Source organism: Trifolium pratense, linkage group LG4 (genome assembly GCF_020283565.1).
Source record: "Trifolium pratense cultivar HEN17-A07 linkage group LG4, ARS_RC_1.1, whole genome shotgun sequence".
Lineage (NCBI taxonomy): Eukaryota > Viridiplantae > Streptophyta > Magnoliopsida > Fabales > Fabaceae > Trifolium > Trifolium pratense.
Window position 1 is genome coordinate 53,311,042 of NC_060062.1, and position 9,460 is coordinate 53,320,501.

At 30.8% G+C, this 9,460-nt stretch overlaps 1 pseudogene; it reads right to left on the reverse strand.

The window, feature by feature from the left end:
• Nucleotides 1–4,375: 4,375 nt before the first annotated feature.
• LOC123922897 lies at nucleotides 4,376–9,460 on the reverse strand (annotated as a pseudogene).

Genomic DNA, 9,460 nt, shown 5'->3' on the forward strand with positions numbered 1-9,460 from the left:
AATCCTGTTTGTCCGTTTCTTGAAAAGGTAATATTTACAGGAATATAATTGTTTGATATGGATAAAGACAAATTGATATGTTTGGTAAAATAAATGAAAACATTATTTAACTGATATTTTCTATATTATTTTGGCAAATGCTCTATTGGGTCCACAGTATGTTAAAAATATTTTAATATAAGGCCCCATTAAGATATCAGCTGGTTGACTTAAATAATTTTTTTTGTATATTAAAGCAACAACATGTGACCTAACAAATATATAATAAATTAAAAACATTATAAATCGATAATGTTCTTGAAAATAAATAAAAAAAAAAAAACAAAATTAGATTAATTTAACTGAGAAAGTATACTACATTTAATTCAAAATTTTGTAATAATATATTATAATACTATATATTTAATTTATCAATGGCCTTTTTATTATTTATTTTTTACTATAATAGTTTGTATAGTTAAATAAATTACTTTTACCTGGATGGAAATTTTGTTTTTCAAATGTTATTGAGTTTGTAAAACAATTTCCATCATTATCGAAGGATTAGATATAAATTATTATTTCATTATAAATTAGTATATCATTTGGAAGGTGTATGGTCATAAAAGCTCCTATAATTTCACCATCGAAGACATTTTGAATTGAAGGCATTGTTTGAAGAATTAAAATTTCCAAGTGGTGTTCATGAATTTCTAATATTGAATGGTTTATATAATTGAAAAAGGAATATTGTATCAAAATCTGAAAAGCTATAAGATTCACTTATTGATGACACATTACATTTAAAATTCACACACTTATGACAATGATAGGACAACACAAAATAGTACATCACCATTATTTGTTATTTCTAATAATGTTCAATGAGTAATAGTTATATATCCAATATTGAGCAAAAAAAAGTTGATTTGGCTGGTATAACTTTGCAGAGGCAACTATCATAGCATGTGAACTCATATTTTTCACTTTTCATAAGGAAATATAATAGATTAACTATAACATCACCATCAAAGTCATATATTTAATTGTTAATTTTAAAGTACAATGACATCCAATATTAAAATTGAAACATATATAATTTTTGGATCAAATTCATACGATACATCATTGTTCTTGTCCAAATTACAATTACAAAACATAGTAGTACAAATCCTTGTAACTCAAAATTAGCAACATATTAGCACAAATTGATGTTCAACATATACTCTTAATAAAACCACAGTTAAGTTAAGTCAATAAGGGGACATTCAAAATTCATCATTGGCAATGTGAATCATCAATCTTGATGGGGGTTGGTCAAGTTTGAAAATCAATTTTTGACCAATCTTGAGATTGTTCTTCTTTTGAAATCCACACCATTCCTTAGCTATGTACTTTTCAAATTCATGCCTGTCTGATGTAATAATATTGCAAGTACAATTTTTCAAATCATTTTTTTTAATTTGAAGCATGGTTGTAGTTACTTCTTTGGGCAAGGCAAATCTAGCTATATATCTTGGTAGGTGCTTCAATTGAAACAAATCAAATCAGTGTTTCAAATTGATAAATCATCAAAAATTAATTTAAGTTTGATTAAAATTCAGTAGTATATATAGGTTTCTTACCAGCACTTGAGTTTTCTTTTTTCTAGCCATTGCTTTGGTTACAAATTTTTCCCATTCATATTGTCCAACTTGATTTATCTTCACCTTAATTGATGATTTTCTAGGTATTGCAGGTGATTTCATTGATTTCATATCTGCAGGAAGGCCACTTGATTGTAGGTTTGGTTGAATTATTGTAAAATTCTGCAACGATGCACCAACTAATGATCAGCAAAATATTGGATACAATAAGAAAATGAGGCCACATAATAATACAAACCAACCAGCCTGTACAAATTTTGGGAATTAACAAAGAGGTTTAATCAAAAGTTTGAATACAAAAATTTAGGGATTAAACAATTTTACATATAACGAATTGTAGACCTAAGGTGTTGATTGAATTTAAAAAAACTATACTGATTAATTATTGATCTGGTTTTGATTTGTTTTGTTTAACTTAATTATTTCTCAATTTTCTATATAAAATGCAGGCAATCTTAATTATTTATGCATAAGCACCTAAATCAAAACTAATTGTTCATACATATGATAAACCAAAAAGTTTGTTATAACTGGCCAAATTAACTGATTACTGTAATTAACTAAAATCATACCAGCATTTTTGATCTGGTTGTCCTTGGTGTAACTGCAGTTATGTCTTTCTGATGTTTCCTCTTCAACAGCAGCTTAGAGTCATTAGTTTGCACGTTATGACAATTTAAATTAATAAAAAATTAGTAATCTATACCATTTACTATTGTAATCAAAAGATAAATCAACTAAGGTTAAAATGATTTTATAAAATCATACCAGCATTTTTGATCTGGTTCTCCTTGATGTATCTGCAATTATGTCCTTCTGAAGTTTCCTCTTCAACGGCAGCTTAGATTCATTCTTTTGCACCTTATGACAATTTAAATTAATAAAACATTAGTCATTTATACCATTTACCATTGAATTCAATAGATAAATCAAGTAAGTAAAAAATGATATTTTAAAATATTGTGTTAAATAAACTAATATGGCTATTTAATTAAAAGCATACCAAAACTTTTGAGGTTGTAGGCTTAATTGTAACTTGATTTTTCTGCTTAAGTTTTGAATAATTTTGACTTTGTTGAACTTTAACTCTTCTGCGCCTTTCATAATCAGCACGGTTCTTTCTACGCCTTTCATAATCAGCACGGTTCTTGCCAGCATCTGATTCATCATCAGTAGAGTTGATTTGAATAATTTCAATTTGTTGATTATTGTCATTCATCCTGGGTAGGGTTTTCATATAGAAAGTGTTTTTGTCAATAGCATACTCCAATTTGACTTTAGTTGGTTCAACAAAACGGAATGCTTTTGCAACATCACGACCAGAACTTAGTGAATTCTGAGTCTCAGATACATGAAAAATGACCAAAATACCGAAATGAGGTCCTACGATCCAACCATATGAGTGCTTTCCAATTTCAGTATTCCATGCTTTACAAAACTCTCGAGGAATAGGAATCATAGCCTTTATTATTTTAAAAAAAAAAGATAATTAATAATCCACTTTGAGTTAATTGAAATCAAATATGGAAAATAAAGGAAAAATACCTCATTTGGGTCAATTACAGTTTCGAATGTTTTTGTTTGTTTTTTTAGATCTGAAGATGAGTTGAAAATCCCAGGATTGATCATAACAAAATGAACAGCATCAGGGAATAGATGAAACAAACAATAACTAAAACAAAAAAACCATAACAGCATCATAGATTAATTGAACCAAACAAATCTGTATTTCAAATACTAAACTTTAATAAACTTATATACTAAAGTGTTTTCATGAATTTAAGTCAAAATATTGAAGAAAACAACATAGATGTATACATGGAATGATTATTAAAGTAGCGAAGATTGAAAAAATCATACCTTTTGGATGAAGACGCCATTGATATGAGGAAACGAAGGTTTCAATTTTTTGTGATTTGGTTAGGGTTTGGAGGATGTTAGTTGTTGGAATAAATAATATTATAAAATGTCCTTTCTTATGTTTATAGTGGTCCAAATGGGAAGCATCTGGAACTAATGTGTGGTAATTGTTCGTAGAAATTGTGTGGTCCAAACTTGATAAAGTGCTTATTTGTATCTATATATATAAAGCTTTTAAAGTTATATGTTTAATGTTTAACTGGGCCCAAAATTGATTTTGTTCATAACAACCTCAGTCAAATTTAATATTTGAACTGTATATGTATGATTTTTGATAATGATTGTTTGTGGTCCTTTTTTTTTTTTCATCATTTTCTTATTTTACATGTACAATATAAAATCAAATATATATCTAACATTAAAATTAAAATTTGGCATATAATATTTAATTTAATAATAACATATAATTAAGTTAACAATAATATATAAATGAAAATATGATTTTGGTTAAAAACTATAAAATATGGCACGGTGTGGACACTTTGTAATGAATAAATAGTGAAAATTAATCTTCCACCATGACAAATTTGTAAGTTTTTCGCATGTTACATTTTAAACCGGGGCTCTAAATACTCGGGACCGGCCCTGTGTACTTATTAAAATCAGATAAAACTTATAATTCGACAAATTTCGCCTTGTAAGTATTTTTTTGAATATTTATGAACGCAACTTAAATAAATTTATAAACATATATGCTAATTCTAAACAAACTTGGATATGAAATTACATATTCATTTCAAATTAATGCTATAAATAATGCTTGCAACATGTTTCAAAAAGTTAATGAATAAAGTATACACCTGAATTACAATCCTAAAACATAGCAATCATCAAATATTGTTGAAGACCTCTTTGAATACAACATTATGTGTAGTATTTTTTGTGACTTTGTTTTCATCATGAATCAATATCTTGATACCTTTCTTGCTTTTAACCCTTGAAACTGCTACGTAAATCTGACCATGGCTAAAGACATTTCTTGGTAAATAAACTCCAACATAATCCAAAGATTGGCCTTGTGATTTGTTAATTGTCATTGCATAAGACACAATAATTGGGAATTGCCTTCTGGTTAATTTGAACGGCCATGGAGATTGAGATGGAGACATATCAAGTCTTGGAATGGCAATTACATTTCCATGGTATTTGCCACCAATTATTTTTGCTTCTATCACAGTATCAGCCATTTTGGTCACAATCATTCTAGTTCCGTTACACAAACCTTCAGTTTGGTCTATATTCCTCATTAACATGATTGGTGTACCAATTTTTAATTTAATACTGTGATTTGGAAGTCCTGAAGTTCTAAGAGAGTTCAAAAACTCAGGTGTAAACAGCTGAACAACTTGATAGTCATGAATCTCTGATCTGTCAATGGAATTAGAACTGAAATATTCCCTTTCTTCACCTAACAAATTGTACATCAATTATAAAATATTAGTATCCAAATTGTTCAAAACAAAAGTATTATATATGATAAGTTGAATATATTTACCTGGCATTATACCCAATACATAATCATTGATGGATTCAACAACTTCAATTGTAGATGCCAAAATAGCTCTACTGAGTAAATATTCATAATCTTTGTAGTTTTGCAACAAATTTGGATAAGTACTGTCAACAATGGCTTTAATGGGATCTTCAAAATTAGTAATTAAAATATCTTTTGGAATATCAATCTCAGCAGTTCCATCATTAGGTTCAGCAAGTCTGCCTTCTCCAACCATTAGAAGCCATTTTGAGAATTTCTCAATTTCATCATTTTCAACATTATTTGATCCTTGTCTGAGCCTCATGTTCTTTGTTAATGTCAGCACCTCACAAAAACAATGACCTTGCCACCAATATAAGAAGCATTGATTGAAGCATGGACAATATCTGATATGCTTCCTCTTGGGATAACTGGAAGTATTTGTCTAAAATCACCTCCAAAAACAATGACCTTGCCACCAAAAATCTTATCAGAATCTCCTGATTTACTCATAAGGTCTTGAAGACACCTGTCTAAAGTTTCAAAACAATATCTGTGAGCCATTGATGCTTCATCCCAGATGATTAATTTTGTTTGTCTAAGCAATTCAGCAAGATCATCATCATAATCTATTTTGCAACTGGAATTATCTAATGTTGGAATTGGTAGCTTGAATTTTGAATGAGCAGTTCTTCCTCCAGGCAGTAATAGTGCTGCAATTCCACTTGATGCAACCGTGATAACAATCTGTTGTCTTGACCTTAGTGCGCTTGCAAGTGTTCTCCAGATGTAGGTCTTACCTGTTCCACCATAACCATGTAAAAAGAATACTCCTCCATTTTGTTTTTCAACTGCATTCATGATCTTATTATAACTCATCCTCTGTTCATCTGCATGAAAAATATCCAATCTTGAATACCTTTCAATAAAACATCAATTAAATAATGCAAAATGTATATGTAACCTGTTAGGGAAGCATCCAATTCAGCAAATTCTGCTTTTAGTGCAGCAATATCATAATTTCTTTCATCATATATTAGCCTATTCCCTAATTGTTGAAGAACATAATCTTTGGGATATGGCATTGACCCAAATTCCTTTAAACTCCTACTCTTAGCTTGTAAAGTTTTTTCAATCTCCAACAAAGTTAAGTTTTCCAACTCCTCGTCTGTTAGTTGCAAATCTGTATAGATAAATCATTAATTATTGACTGTCAAATGCTCATTTAACAAAATTGATTGTTTATATACCTTTGTTGTTAGCTACAATGCGTTGATGATATAAAATTCCATCACAAAGCCATTGAATAGTTTTTTTGAACACTGCATATGGCCTATTCATAGTTCCACACAAAAGTAGATGCACAAACAATCTTCTTAAATAAGATCCTGGTCCCCATTCATGAGCATCTCTTATAGCTCCAATGTACTCTTTGTCATCTCCAAGAAATCCCATGGCAAAGCATGCATCTCTAAAGGTATCAAGCTGTGTACCTCGAACTTTCCGAATAGCTTCATACGATGTTGGACCTTTAACAAAAGTCAACATCATCCTCAAGTAGAACAATTCTCCTGTTGTTGGAGGAACCCAAATCAAGCGACCAATTTTGAATCCTCTTTTCCTTGGGGTCCAAGATTTCTTTTTCTTGCTATAAGTGAACTTGGTTACAAACTGTCCATATGTAAGCTTTCTTGCACTTGGATAGTCCGCATTTGCTTGCAACCATGATGTGAACATTGATTCAGTAACACTTGGCTTTTCAAGGATGTTTTCCATACGATCAAAATCTGTGAAATAAATAGTATTCTCTCCTACCAAATGAAAAAACATTCTTTCTACAGATGGTTGTCGACCATGAATCTTGTATGAAAAAATTCTCCAACATGCTTCACATGGTGAGATATACCTGCAGTCAACATAATCTTTGATTTCATCCACTGGCTTGACTTCATTTCTTTGTTGGTTAGTTGTTCTTACAACTGAAGCTGTGATTCTATCATAACCTTTGTGTATGTATTTGAACAAATATTTAATTGATGAGGATTGGTTACACCATTCCATATTGATATGAGCTTGAAATTTGAGCAACAATTTATGATTGTATGGCACAACATTTCTATTGTCCAATGTGATACCATTTTTTTTTTCAACTGTATGAGTTTTGGACCTTCTCCTGTATACTGGATAACCATCTTGATCAACTATTGTATTTTCAATGAATTTTTTTGGATAGAATTTAGAGCATCTACCGTTCTCATGCATGGTGATGGTAATCCTTTTTTATCTTTCCCACATGGACCATGAATCATATGTTTTTTTTACCAAGTTATGAAGCTCTTGATGAGTTTCAGGATTTGGTATCTCAGCTGAAATTATTTGATCAATATCTTCAGGTGTAGGATATTTGCTTGAAGGATGCAAGAAAATCAATATATGAGCATGTGGGAGACCTCTTTTCTGAAATTCAATTGTATACATATCTGCATAACCAAAATGCAGTAGTAATATGTGAACAAAATTTAAGCTATGTTTACATAAGATAGTAATATCAATTATACAATTATAACATTCAAATTGCATGATTTAAATTACTTACATGCCAGAACTTTTCCTAACACGTGTCTTTTTGTTAAATCCTTCATAAGCTCATCAAACTTGATTTTAAAGACCTTTGTGACAATGTCAGGTCGATCTTGAGGTTTCAAATTGTGTTTTGCTAATTCTCTTGTGATTTCTGGCCAAGTTGGATTGCATGTAAATGTTATGAACAGGTCTGGGAAACCAACTGCAGATGAGATTGCCATTCCATCAAAATATAGTTGATCCATGTATCTTTTACTGCCAACAAATGTTGAAGGTAAAATAACTCTCTTGCCTGTTTTCTGAGCTGCATTACCTACATTGTTTTCAGTTGTCTGTCTTAATGTGTGATATTTTCCTACCCTGAGCTTTGACTGGTTTCTTCTCAGCCAATTCAACCTTTCAGTTTCCATCATAGTATAGCCATCAACCAAAAATTGCTGAAAAAGTCTTCTTGAACATAATAAAGTTTTGGCTTCCTTTTTCCTTGATTGAATTCGGTAAGAAAGCCAGTCTTTAATAGTTAATCTGTTCCTTTTTGTAACAACAGTTTCATGGCTATATCTAAATTGAATACCTATTCTGAAACCATCTTCACCAAATGGAAAGAGGAGTGGATATTGATAAGCAAGATAACACGGATGAAATTCATTAATTCTTTGTAAATTGCCATTTCTTTTATGCATGATGATATCTCTTTCTGCAGCACTATCAATATCTCCAACTATCAGTGCAGCAACTTCAGACACAGTGGGCTTGTTATAAATCCTACCATTAGTTGTTCTTTCAGAAATTAATTTCAACTTAAGATCTTGGAAAGGATTTTTTTTCAACGTGTCTCTGGCCATTCTAAAAGACATTGCATGAACGTTGTGTGTATCAAGCATATTCTTCAATTTGAGTACAATGTTGGCATCAATTTCTTTGTTATCCCTAAAAAAAAAATATTGTTTTTCAAAATGACATGATATTGTAGATTGTTCCACAAATAATTGATGTAAACAATGATAAACAATTTACCTGAAGGCATGGATTCTGTTTTTAATTTCATTTTCAGTATCATAAATATACAATTGTGCAAATTTAGGGTGTTCACCCTCTTGTGGCAACATGCTTCCAATCCTGTGACAAACTTGTCCTTGAATTCTTATAGTTGGTGGTCCTTTACCAACATTTTTCTTGTCATCAATTTTCATTCTGGGAGATGTGAAAGCAAACATGGAATTATAAATTCTTGTGTGTGCTTGGTAATTTTTGCTGTCTGTTCTGACATTGTTAAACAAAAGTTGCTGTAGAAGTTTTGGTGGTTGTTCAAGCAACGGCAGCTCAACCTTACCTCCATGACAACATTCTTAAAGTATTTTTACTCCTATTCTTTCTTTCTTGATACCACATGTATGCACCACATTGTTGGCATTCCCAAACAGGATCACCTATATCAAAATATCGTACAATAAATAATATATCTATGTAAGGTGACACAATGATTTGAATAATATAGGAAATAATTATTCGTTCAAATCTAAATGCTATGACCTTGATGTTCATCACCAGTTAAGTCTTCTTGATCATCAGTTTCTTCATCTGCATCAGTTGAACTGTTGTTGTCTGGCTCAGATTCATCGGATGAAGTTTCCATGACATGATCCTCAAACAATGTTGAGTACTGAGATTTAGTTTTGTCACCAACAGCATCAATTGCTACATCATTTGTCTGATTTGTAACGGTGGCAGTAAACTTGTTGTATAAGTTAACTCCATGGGTTTCATAACGGGATTTTTTCATAGGTGGTTCCACTATATTGCTAAAATCAGTGGTTGTGTAGTTTGTGCATTTGGTGCAAAATCTTTGGTTTGACAT